Source organism: Astatotilapia calliptera, chromosome 20 (genome assembly GCF_964374335.1).
Source record: "Astatotilapia calliptera chromosome 20, fAstCal68.1, whole genome shotgun sequence".
Lineage (NCBI taxonomy): Eukaryota > Metazoa > Chordata > Actinopteri > Cichliformes > Cichlidae > Astatotilapia > Astatotilapia calliptera.
The window spans coordinates 16,473,752-16,485,258 of NC_137441.1; the positions used below are offsets into that span (position 1 = coordinate 16,473,752).

General features: G+C 45.2%; 1 protein-coding gene across 6 annotated transcripts in view; it reads right to left on the minus strand.

Annotated features, from left to right (window-relative positions):
* flna (filamin A, alpha (actin binding protein 280)) overlaps positions 1–1,055 on the minus strand; it is a 43,912-nt gene extending 42,857 nt beyond the window's left edge. For all 6 annotated transcript variants that reach the window (XM_080295466.1, XM_080295463.1, XM_080295465.1 and 3 more), the window contains exon 1: positions 676–1,055. The gene's annotated coding sequence lies outside the window, so the exon portion shown is untranslated. The remainder of the gene's footprint in view (positions 1–675) is intronic.
* Positions 1,056–11,507: the final 10,452 nt, after the last annotated feature.

Below are 11,507 nucleotides of genomic sequence, written 5' to 3' on the forward strand. Positions count from 1 at the left end.
GTGTTACGTGAAAATTCAACCATTCTTCTGAACAATATCCAGATTAGATCAAATGAGTCGAGACTGGAAGGAATAATTATTTCAAGAGAGAGTAAACTCTGGGACAGGTGCACTTTTAGAGCTGACTTTGCCGTTTCGAGTCTTCAGTCGGGCTGCTGTCAGTGGATCGCTGATACTTCGGGAGGTCAACACTTGGGTCATTTTCAAACGTCCTCAACGTAAAGTGGACCGGGCGGCGCGCGTGCTCTTGCGGTTTCCCGCTCCCGGCGGCGGAGGGCGCACGCGGCCACCACTTGGCCCCCCGGTAAAACAGCACCAGTGGCCGCGGATGACCTTATTTGGTGTGGAACCCCTAATTGTAACACCGGGGAGTCCGCTGCTGCGGTGCACGCGCGCAAAAACCAGCAAATAAAGTTTACACGCAGGAACAGCGTGGGGCTAATCGTGGACCACCAGGGCAGCCAAGCCCCAAGCGCACCCAGTGAACCTCCTTCAAAGTTTAACAGGAAAACCCATTCACCGCACCCGCGGCAGAAGCAGCGGACACTCACGGCTGAGCCTCTCCAGCCCGCTGCAAACATACCCACGGAGCTGACACAGAAAACTTCAGCACACATGCCACGCAGGAAGCCTCACAGTGTGAGAGGAGCCTCCTCACATCGGGACCGAACTCACCTGTGTGCTGGAGCCTGTGATCTTCAGTCGTCTGTGTGTGCGTCCTCCGCCTCTCTGTCCGCTCCGTCTGCGCGCAGATGTTGCTGTGGTCACAGAGGGTGTGTTTATGTGTGTGTGTGTCCGTACCGAAGTCCCGGAGCTCCCTCCCCACGCTCAGTCCCGGTGGGGGGAAATGGGTGTATTGGTACTGGTGGCGCAAAAGAAAAGAAAGAGATAGTCCCTCTGCTCTTTTTCTCTTTTCTACCTCCACCTCTCGATCCCCCTCTCTCTCTCTGTCTGCACCGTGAGAGCCTTAATTGGTAAACGGGTAAAGCATCAGAGGTGCTGGGGGTGTTACTCTCTCTCTCTCTCTGTCTCTCGCTGTCTGCCTTTTTTTACTTGGTGACGTCACCACCGCGCCTGGATTTTATAGGTATGATGTCACCGCTCTGTGCTCTGCTCTCATCTCATCCACTTTTATTGTATGCTGGTGTGTGTGTGTGAGTGCGTGTCTGTGTGTGTGTACGTGTGTGTGAGTATGTCTGTGTGTGTGTCTGTGTGTGTGAGTGCGTGTGTGTCTGTGTGTGTGAGTGTGTGTGTGTGAGTATGTCTGTGTGTGTGTCTGTGTGTGTGAGTGCGTGTGTGTGAGTATGTCTGTGTGTGTGTCTGTGTGTGTGAGTGCGTGTGTGTGTGAGTATGTCTGTGTGTGTGAGTGCGTGTGTGTGTCTGTGTGAGTGTGTGTGTGAGTGTGTGTAAAGCTCCACATCCGTCTTGCCTGGTATTTCTGTGTGGTCATATGTCTTTCAGGCCCTGCTCTCTTTCCTTTTATCTGTTATTGTTAAGCGAGACTGAGGGAGCTGAGTTTCTCTGTCAGGTCCTGCTCTGACTCAACATGGGGAGGTTGTATGTGTATGTGTGAACACACACACACACACACACACTGTGTTTCAGTGCTCTCCAGCTGAGCATTGGCTCAGGAAACAAGAATGTTCGGCCTCTGCTGTGCCCTCTACTCACAGTTCATCAGTCTGGAGGGAGGATGGACGGAAGGGGAGGAGGAGATAGAGAGGTTTAGGGAGGTGAAAGTGAGAGTGGAGTCAAGAACGGAGAGAGTGTATTATGTAGGGAACATTAGGAATATCTTTTAATAGTTTTCCTAAGCGTATTAGAACATGTTCTCCATCCATACATCAAGTTCACTTTCTTCCACTTATGTAAGTTCAGAGCCTGTCACAGCTGTCACAGTGGAAAAGGATATCTTCATGTATTAGGAGAAGTGTGATCTGCATAATGGTGGTATTTTCTCTATATTGTCTTCCTAGAAATGGAGTGTGAGAGAGGACAGGACCTAGATGAGAGGGAGCCGAAGGAGGGAGGTTACAGAGCTTTACAGAAAAGCTCAGTCTGTGCTTTAAGGTCACAAAGTCCCATCTGTGTGTGTGTGTGTGTGTGTTTACTGCTACAGATGAGCCTGCGGTGAGGTAACTGCATACACATGATGTCACTGATCGACTGAACCAGCTCACAACTGCAGACATATGGCTCTGATTAATACATACTGGTTCACACACGCACACATACATGCTTGCAGACATGCGCATATAAGTGAGTGGAAGACAGATGAAGCAAAAAACAAAGGTTTCGTTTTAGGGAGAAAAATCTGTGTCTGTATATAAAACATGAGTGTAGCCACTGTGACATCATTGACTGAGGTTTCATTCAAAGCCTTGAGATGAATGTTTTCACTGTCAAGATCTTTGTGTTCTGAAACGCTAAATGGTGTATGAGGCACACTAAAGACATGCTTTATATTGTAAGGTAAAAACTCTACAATAAGACAGAGAAAACAAAGAAAACCCAACAACCCCATATGAGCAAGCACTTTGGCGACAGTGGGAAGGAAAAACTCCCTTTTAACAGGAAGAAACCTCCGGCAGAACCAGGCTCAGGGAGGGGCGGGGCCATCTGCCAAGACTGGAAGGACGACAAGCTGTGGAAGAGAGCCAGAGATGAATAATAACTAGTATGCCTGCCATTCTACTTTTAAATACTCTAGTATTGTCTAGTACAGTACAAGTGCAAACTGTTCTAATAGGGTGATATGGTACTACAAGGTCATTAAGATAAGATGGGGCCTGATTATTTAAGACCTTGTATGTGAGGAGCAGGATTTTGAATTCTGGATTTAACACTTTGGTATTCAGTAAAACGATGAGAGGGTTTGACCTTTGACCTGGGGGTTGGTGCCAAATCTGCATGTGACAGAGTGCTAGCTACTGCTAAGGCTATTGTCATTTTTATGCATTTTTAATGAAATAAGCATATTTAAAAAATATGCACATGTTCAAGAACATCTGAATCCTATTTTTAGTTGTTTAATTGTTGTAATTCATTTACTAAATCAGCCTTTCTTGGTTTGTTGCCTCAGGGCAACATTGTGGAGTTAGGTCATTGTCTTTAGGCAATAATGGTTAAGAGAAATTTTATGGGAGGAAAGAATTTGATTGGACAGTTAAGGTCAAAAGGTCAGCCCTTTGGTGAGGACAGTGAACTGGATGAGAGTGACAGCAAGCAGCAGAGGTCCCCAGAATCAGGTCTGAGGAACAGTTCAGAGATGAGGGGTCAAGTCAGGGAAAACATGATGTGAACCCCAGCTGAGTTTGTAAGTTTGCCCACCATCAAAGAAATGATCAGTCTATAACTTCAGGGGTAGGTTTACTTAAACAGTGAGAGAAAAATGAATTTAGAACTTATTAGAACATTATAAATTCAACATGTGCATCGGATTCAGTTATTTTATTTTTGATGGATGGCAACCAGAAAGCTAAAATTCAAGCTCCTGGCTCTGAAATCCAGAATTAATGAGTGGCATCACGGTATCTTTTATAAATACTTCATGGTTGATTTCGATATGATGGACCATTACTGTGTTGTGAAATGAATTCATCGTCATCTTTGTTATCTGTTTGCAGCTACAGAAATAAATGACTCATAACTGGAAATACAGATCTCAAGAAAGACAGCGCTGATCCGATCTTCTTCACACGGTGATAGAGGTCTGATTAAATCAGTGAAGAGTGAAAGCTGATATGAAAGTGTGTGATAAAATTGTGGAAAACTCACAACGTCACTGAGGAATGAACGAGCTCTAATGCCACACGAAGGGCTTCTCTCTTAAAGAGTGTGACAACTGGGCACCAGACTGTAAAAGAAAAGATAAAGTTTTTCCTGTCGGGCTGTGTCTGACACACTGTGGGCTCAGCAGCTGTACCTAAACACTGTGACTTGTCCTCCTTTAAAAGGAGCAGGGCTGGCCTGACTGCTCCTTTTAAAGCAGGACAAGTCACAGTGTTTAAGTACAGCTGCAACTACACAGACCAAAAATGTCACAGGCAAAGAGACAGACATTCCCAGTGGGAAGGGACCGCTGATGAGAAAAGACGTACGTAAAGATAATGTGTTTGAGAGAAAACAGCGAAAAATCAGGAATGAACAAGGACAAAGCTTCAAAGCTGAACTCTTCAATTATTAAAGTGATGTCAGTAATGGTTACTTTGCAGTTACTTTTCATCTCTTGTTCTTGTACACACGCATATGCACACACACACACACACGCATACACACACACGCATACACACATACACACACACATGCACACATGCACGCACACACACACACACGCATGCACACATACACACGCACACACATGCATGCACACACACGTAGAGCTGGACAAACTGTGCACATGTAGTCCTGCACACAGACCCTCGGCCTGAGCTCTTGGACCCATAAAAAGTGCATTAAAAGCCACTTGCAGGTTATTAAACAAATGTGCCTCTTTACTTGCATTCCTTGTTCTCTCATCTAGCTCCCCCACTTTCCATCTGAGTCGAACTTAAAGGATGTTACACGTGCACATAAAAGCGGCTCCCATATTAAAGCCTATATTTAGGTACAGAGTGGATTTTAAGACCAGCTGAGGCAGAACAATGCATAGTACAATGGTAGTACATTTGAATCACTGTCTATTTGCTAACAGTTTTTAACATTTGCACACAGCTGGATTAGCAGCTGCAAAACGAGGATAAATTGTGATGGTGATAAATTGTGATGGTCAAAGCCTCAAACACATTGTGCTTTGGTTCTTCTCTGTGCCAGCTGCAGTCTCACAGTGTCTTGTCTAAGGGCCACACTGTATTCTTTAAAAATGAATTGAATTGAATAAAAAATTATTGTCCACAGTGAGGCTGCACATGCTTTATTAACTGAGCACAGCTTTTCAAGAGTCAGCTGGTAGAGGTGAAGGCCTGTTCTGGGAGAAAACATATTGTCAGGCAATCTGTAGAAGACTTGGGTTCACAAGTTCAATTTAATTTTATTTACATAGAGCCACATCATAAAAACAGTCGCCTTTGCAAGGTAAAGACGCTGCAATAATACAGAGAAATCAGAGGTAACTCTAAGAGCCATATAGTCTCCTATCAGCAAGTGCTTCAGCGACAGCGGGAAGGAAAAACTGCAGAACCAGGCTGAGGGAGGGAGGGGGGGAGGGCAGGGAGACAAAGACGCGCTGTGGAAGAGAGCCAGACAGGATTAAATGCATCACGTATTGTATAAACATGTTAATGAAGTGCAACAGCTGACTTTGTTAATGTGTTTTATCCTGAAAGAGGAAGATGACGAGTATGAAGAAGAGTCCTGCATGTTGTGAAGCAGGACATGTTGTGACATAAGAGGATGTTAGGGATGGGTTGAAATGGAGGCCAGTTATTAGGCGTGGTGGCCCTCAGAGGGAGAAGCAAAAAGAAGAAGAAGATCATTAAAACATGGAACCTTTATAGATGCATTTGTGCTGAAAGCAGGTTCAGTCTTTGTATTGGCAGCCAAGCAGAATGATTAGCTTTGTGATGCTTCACATGAATGATTTCTAAAGCCCTGCCTACATATAAAGCTGACAGATGGTAGCTTTAATACCAATAAATCATAATAGGAGCTTCACTTGCTTGCCTAGCCTTTTGATACTGTAGCTGCTAGTCTCTTCCTCTATCCCCACACAGCCTGAAGACCAGTGCAGGTCCCTCAAACCAGAATGAAGTTGGTCCAGTTTATTAAGTGCAACGGTTTCATAATAAAAGCCTTTTCCTTTTTTCTTTGCCACGAATATTCAGGTTAAAATATTCCAGGTACAAAGAGGCTGTTACTGAAATATGTGAAGCTACCTGTAGCCTGATTGTTGAGGATAGCCTGAGGAGTGAATGGGTATGAAATTCCTATGAAAGAGTCAATTAAGCCAGCTGTGCCAGCTGCTGTAGATGAGCCTGGATAGACAGAATGTATCATTTCTAACTGTTTGTTATGGTTATAGAGCGGTGTAGCTACACAGCAACACTGGAGATGTATAATCAGTTTAACATTAGTGGACTTCACCACACGCTCCTCATCTGATCATCAACAGACTCAAAACAATGCAAACTGCTGAGAACGGAACAGTTAAAGATCCAAGCAAACATCAACATGAACCCGCGCTCACTGTCATTACAGCACCAAGCAGCAGGTAAACCCTCCTGCACCTGCACTCTTTTAACACATGTAATATGTGGTGTCAGGGACTGTAAACAACACCGTGTGGATCCAAAGTCATGAGACACAGACTGACCGAGCAGCACACTCTGATGTCTGCCACGGCGTCACTTACACAGACTTAGGACATCACAACTTCAGGAATAATGAAGAGTTTCCACATTATACAGACTAAGAGGTAATTAGGTTAAGTGGGGTTGTTTGCTCCTGTTTCAGCTTGGAGATAAGTCTGTGTGTAACGTCCCCATGCCTCGGACACACTGCTACTTGTTTTATTTACTGTGTCGTTTCTTTACGGAGCAGCTCCCCATGCCCGTCACTACGGCAGAGCTCCAGACCTCTCCTCCAGGTCCCAGCCTCCTACTGAAAAAAGGGAAGTGTGATTAGATGACCGCTGTCAGCTGCGACAGCCAGCCTACCCCCCAGGACCACACCCTAAACCCTCTGCTCCGCCCCTCCCCTGTAGCTGGGCCACAAACCACACCCACCACACAGTGATACACTTCTATGTCTAATGTGTGTGAGTGTGCATGCCAGCTATATGTGAGACCCAAAGACACACAAAACAGTAATGTAACTTCAGACACACACACACACACACACACACAATGTTAGTTCTGTTATGTCTAATAATCAGTCAGAGCCAACGGTGCCTCGTGCTGGCTCACACTGACACATAGACAAAGCCATATTGAAGCACTGTAGTGAGTATTATTATCAAGTATTAGTTTCTTATTTCTCTGGTCATTCAGTTCAAAACAGCAGGCAGACTGAGGCTCTGCTGAAGATGATTAAGATCCAGTTTTCCTTCTGTTCCAGTGTCAGGTGATCCCGTGTTTGTCACAACAAGGGCAGCAGTTACTTTTCCACACTGGCCACACAGGTTTGGACCATCATTTAAAAATCCCTCCGTCATCTTTGTCTAATATTAAAATGTGAGACATATCTGAGACATATGTGTATTGACTATCCAACAATCAGGAAATAGATTTCATGGCACTGAATAGTTGTTATTTTTACTATTATCATTGTAGAGTGAAACACAATATGGAAACAGAACAGCTGAGCATCAGGGGTCATAACTCTGATTCTTGTTTGGGCTGAGAGATGAACTGTTGAAATGTGGCTGTCCAGAGGCAGTGGTGCACCCCATAATGATGATGTATATGAAGCAGGGATCACTTCCTGTTTCACAAAGGATGAATTCATGCTGAAGTGATCTGATAATGTAACATTCATGTGGTTTGTACATCTGTGAGTTTTTATAATATCTTTGAAAGAAGTGGTGGTGGTGCAGTGGTGCAGAACGACACCGTGGACCACAGGCTACAGTCTGACAAAAACACAACGCTGGACTTTCAAAGAACAACATCTCTTATGAAATATTCCTGAAGGCTGCTTAAAGAAATCAAAGCGTGTTCAGGATGTCTTGAAACATACATTTGGTCACAACAAATATTGGCTCAGTTTTTGCCTCCTATGTTGATTTTTTAAAAATGTTTGCAAAGGTTTCGGCGCACATGCACGTTTCCCATTTTCCTAGTAAAACACAAGGAAGGGAAGGGTGGCACGAGGCTTTTCCACAGCACTCTGTCAAACGAGGAGCACAGAGTGTGTCAAACAAAGCTCAACATGTTGAGTTAGTCACATTCCTCACAGTAGCTCCTTTGGCTTTTAGAGCAGCTTTTCATACTCTGTATATTCAATGATGTCATCATCTGGAGCCTTTCAACAGCTTCACATATGCTACAACTTGTCGGTCACTGTTCCCTCATCTGTGCTGGGATTAGGTGCCTGTGGATCCAGGTGTTCTTCTTCTGCTTCTTACATAATTAATCCACTTTATGTTTCACAAAGTTCAAATGGGACATTTAATTTGATTTGTTATGTTTATACTTCCATACTGAGGCTGGTTATTTTGAGTCTTCACACTGTGAGGCTGGACTGTGTTATGAGAACGTGGGTGGGTTGCTGTGAAAAGGTTACCTGTACACTTCACCCTCACTGGTGGCTGCAGTGGACGAACTTAAACAGTATTCAGCCTGTGGGCAACAGGAAGCTTTACAAAAGTCAGAGTACTGGCTGCTTAAAATCTGAAAAGTCCCATATTTTCTGTTTGGACACACAAATGAAAAATGTCACACTACACAGGACGACTCGGGACAATTTCTGAGAGACATTTAGTTATATTTCAGAAAAATACTTTACAAATATTTTTATATGAAATTTGTCACAAATATTAAGAACGTGCTATTTTCATTCATCGTTCACGCTGGATTGAAGAAACATCACAAAAACAAAAACTATCAACGAGCTGTTGCTGAGGCTGCGTGCCACAGAAAAGACAAACAGCCATCCCTGCGCTGTAGAAAGACAGTGCCACTGGTCCTGTTTAAAGTCTGCAGTTACATGTGTGATGTGACCTCATCAGAATAAATGCAGTCGCTTCAGGTTGGTTCTCAAAGTTAATCACTCTGACCTTAAGAGTCTTAGTGTGTTTCTGAGTGGTGAACTCAGCCGTGTACACTACAACAGTTTAACACGGGTCTAGTTTGGCCATGACGACAGCTGGAACACGGACATTTGAACTGCTTTCCACCCTCGAGCTCTCGCTCGGCCTCCTTTCACTCCCTTTCTGGCCATATTAAGAAAATCCCTCAGATTGGAGGAGAGAGCAGCGCTGAGAGAGAACGTGAGAGAACTCTGGACTTATTCCCAGATCTTCAGTTCCTGTTGGGAAATGACTGGATGGGGCTCAGGGAGGATGAGTGTGTGTGTGTGTGTGTGTGTGTGTGTGTGTGTGTGTGTGTGTGTGTGTGTGTGTGTGTGTGTGTGTGTGTGTGTGTGTGTGTGTGATGTAATCAGGACACGCACAATTTGCACAAGTGAGTTACAGTAAAAGTACCAAAGCTGTCTGTGGAGTCTCTGTCCTCAGAGACGTGTGTGTGTGTGTGTGTGTGTGTGTGTGTGTGTGTGTGTGTGTGTGTGTGTGTGTGTGTGTGTGTGTGTGTGTGTGTGCATTCCAGGTGGATGCAGATTTATACTCTTTAAATGGAGGCGTGGCTTAGCTGAATGAATTAGAGTACAAGACTCTATTACTAGTAGCTAAAACACACACACACACACACATGCAGACACACACACGCACACACAGACACACACACACGTTCTCCGTCGACACAGCCTTTTAAGGTAAGCTCTCCCTTCCTCTCTCCCCCGTCTATGTTAGCCTCCTCTCTGTCTCATTTAGCCTGCCTGTGATTTTAACCCCCCCAGCTTCCAGCACACAGCCCTCCCCATTGTGTTTCTACTCTGCTTATTTTTTTCCATGTTTCTGGCTGTCGGCCCGAGCACACAGCACTGTTGGATTCCCTGAGGACCAGCGCGCCTCTCTTGGGTCTTCTACTCTCAAACTCATCTAAACAGAGAGATTCTGGTGAGCGGCGGCGACCAGGCCAGTGAGGAAAGGAGCAAAGCAAACAAACAGAGGTTTGCAACGATGCAGAGAGATGTACTGTGGATAGCACTGCATTCAGCCAGGGTGCAAACAGTGCTGTTTTTGTTCCAAAGGGGAAACAGTATAGACGATCGTCCATTAGAAATCACAGGTCTTACATTTGATCACGGGGTAAAAACGTGCCGACCCTGTGTGGATTCTGCATTTCTGTATTCAACACAGAGATGAAGAGATGGGGTCCAGTAGTTTTGTCCATATAAGGGGGGAGGAATGTGGCTGTGGAGCAGCTATGAATGACTGATCCACCTCTCAGCCTCCCTCCTTAGTGTTATCTGCCCCCTTTTTCCCTCTCTGGGATTAAATCTGGAACATTTCTCTTGTCATGTATGCAGCATCTACACATGTGCTGTCCCCCATAAACACACACACACACACCTCAGCTACAGACAGAATGATGTTTCATCATGAACCCTGCTGGCTCTAGGACTTCTCAGTCACTTGTGAGTAAATGTGGGTCACCCAGGTGGTGTGAGTAACGTGCATTACATCACAGGTACAGGATCACATCACACCTGCGTGACTCATTCACCGTGTGAGTCTGACAGTCATCATTTCAGCTCCACTGCATGAGCGTATGTCGCAATATAGGCCCTGACCTGCATCGAGGATTCGCTGGAAGCTCATGTTAAATGAAACACATGGTGATGGAGAGCAGGGCCTAAAGTATTTGACAAAGATGCATTCCCTGTGTGTATGGGTGTCACTGTATGTGCTCTTTAATGGACGTGATACAGGATGTAAAGGTAAAGAGAGGAGCAGAGGGTGAAGCATTGCTTTTAGTTGCTGCCTGTCTTTGGTTATCTTCTAACCATGTGACCATGATGGCAGTGCTGGGCTGCAGGTTGATTGGTTAGCCACTGTGCCCCACACTCGTGGTTTACGCCAAGTGTTTGTTATCTCATTACTCAGTGTGAGCAGATTGTAACACACACAAAAGATTCTAGGTCTGACCAACCGTCTCAGCAGGGCAAAAAGATGACAGTCAATAAACTTCTAAAAGATAATTTATTGACACAATTATCCAAAGATAAAAGATAAAACAGTCCAGTGTCCCATATGCGAATCAAGTAAAAACACACAGTCCCAAGGCCAGAGCCAGCTATGCCACAACACCAGTAGCACTCCACATGATGACTTCAACAGGGTTAGCAGTTGTCCTCTGAGACCCACCACCCTGCAAGTAGATAGCCAGTGGTCACTCCAGCCTCTGCAACTCTGCTGCCTTTAAGCTGTGGCATATCATAGGCCCTGGCCTGCACAGAGAGACAAAATGACACATTCACTGTATAATTCAAAGCACAAAACCCATCCAGCCCAAACATATCAGGTTTCATCACATTACATACCTGCACACAGTATCAGTCAAGTTCCATTTAAAATTCTCAGGAATCTGCTGAGCCTCAAACTAAGAACTTAGAAATCTATTCCTCCCTGCAACTTCTACTTCTGCAGCATCCTTCCACAGATCGAAGTGCAGGGTTCTCTGAGTGCTGTGCACCTCTAAGGGTATTATATCACCTTTGCTGGGTGGCTGTAGCTCAGGTGGCAGAGCAGGTCAGCCACTAATCAGAAGGTCGGCGGTTCGATCCCAGCTACATGCCAAATATCCTTGGGCAAGATACTAACCCCGTGTTTGCCTACTGGTGGTGGTCAGAGGGCCCGGTGGCGCCTGTGTCCGGCAGCCTCACCTCTGTCAGTGCGCCCCAGGGCAGCTGTGGCTACAATGTAGCTTGCTATCGCCAGTGTGTGAATGTGT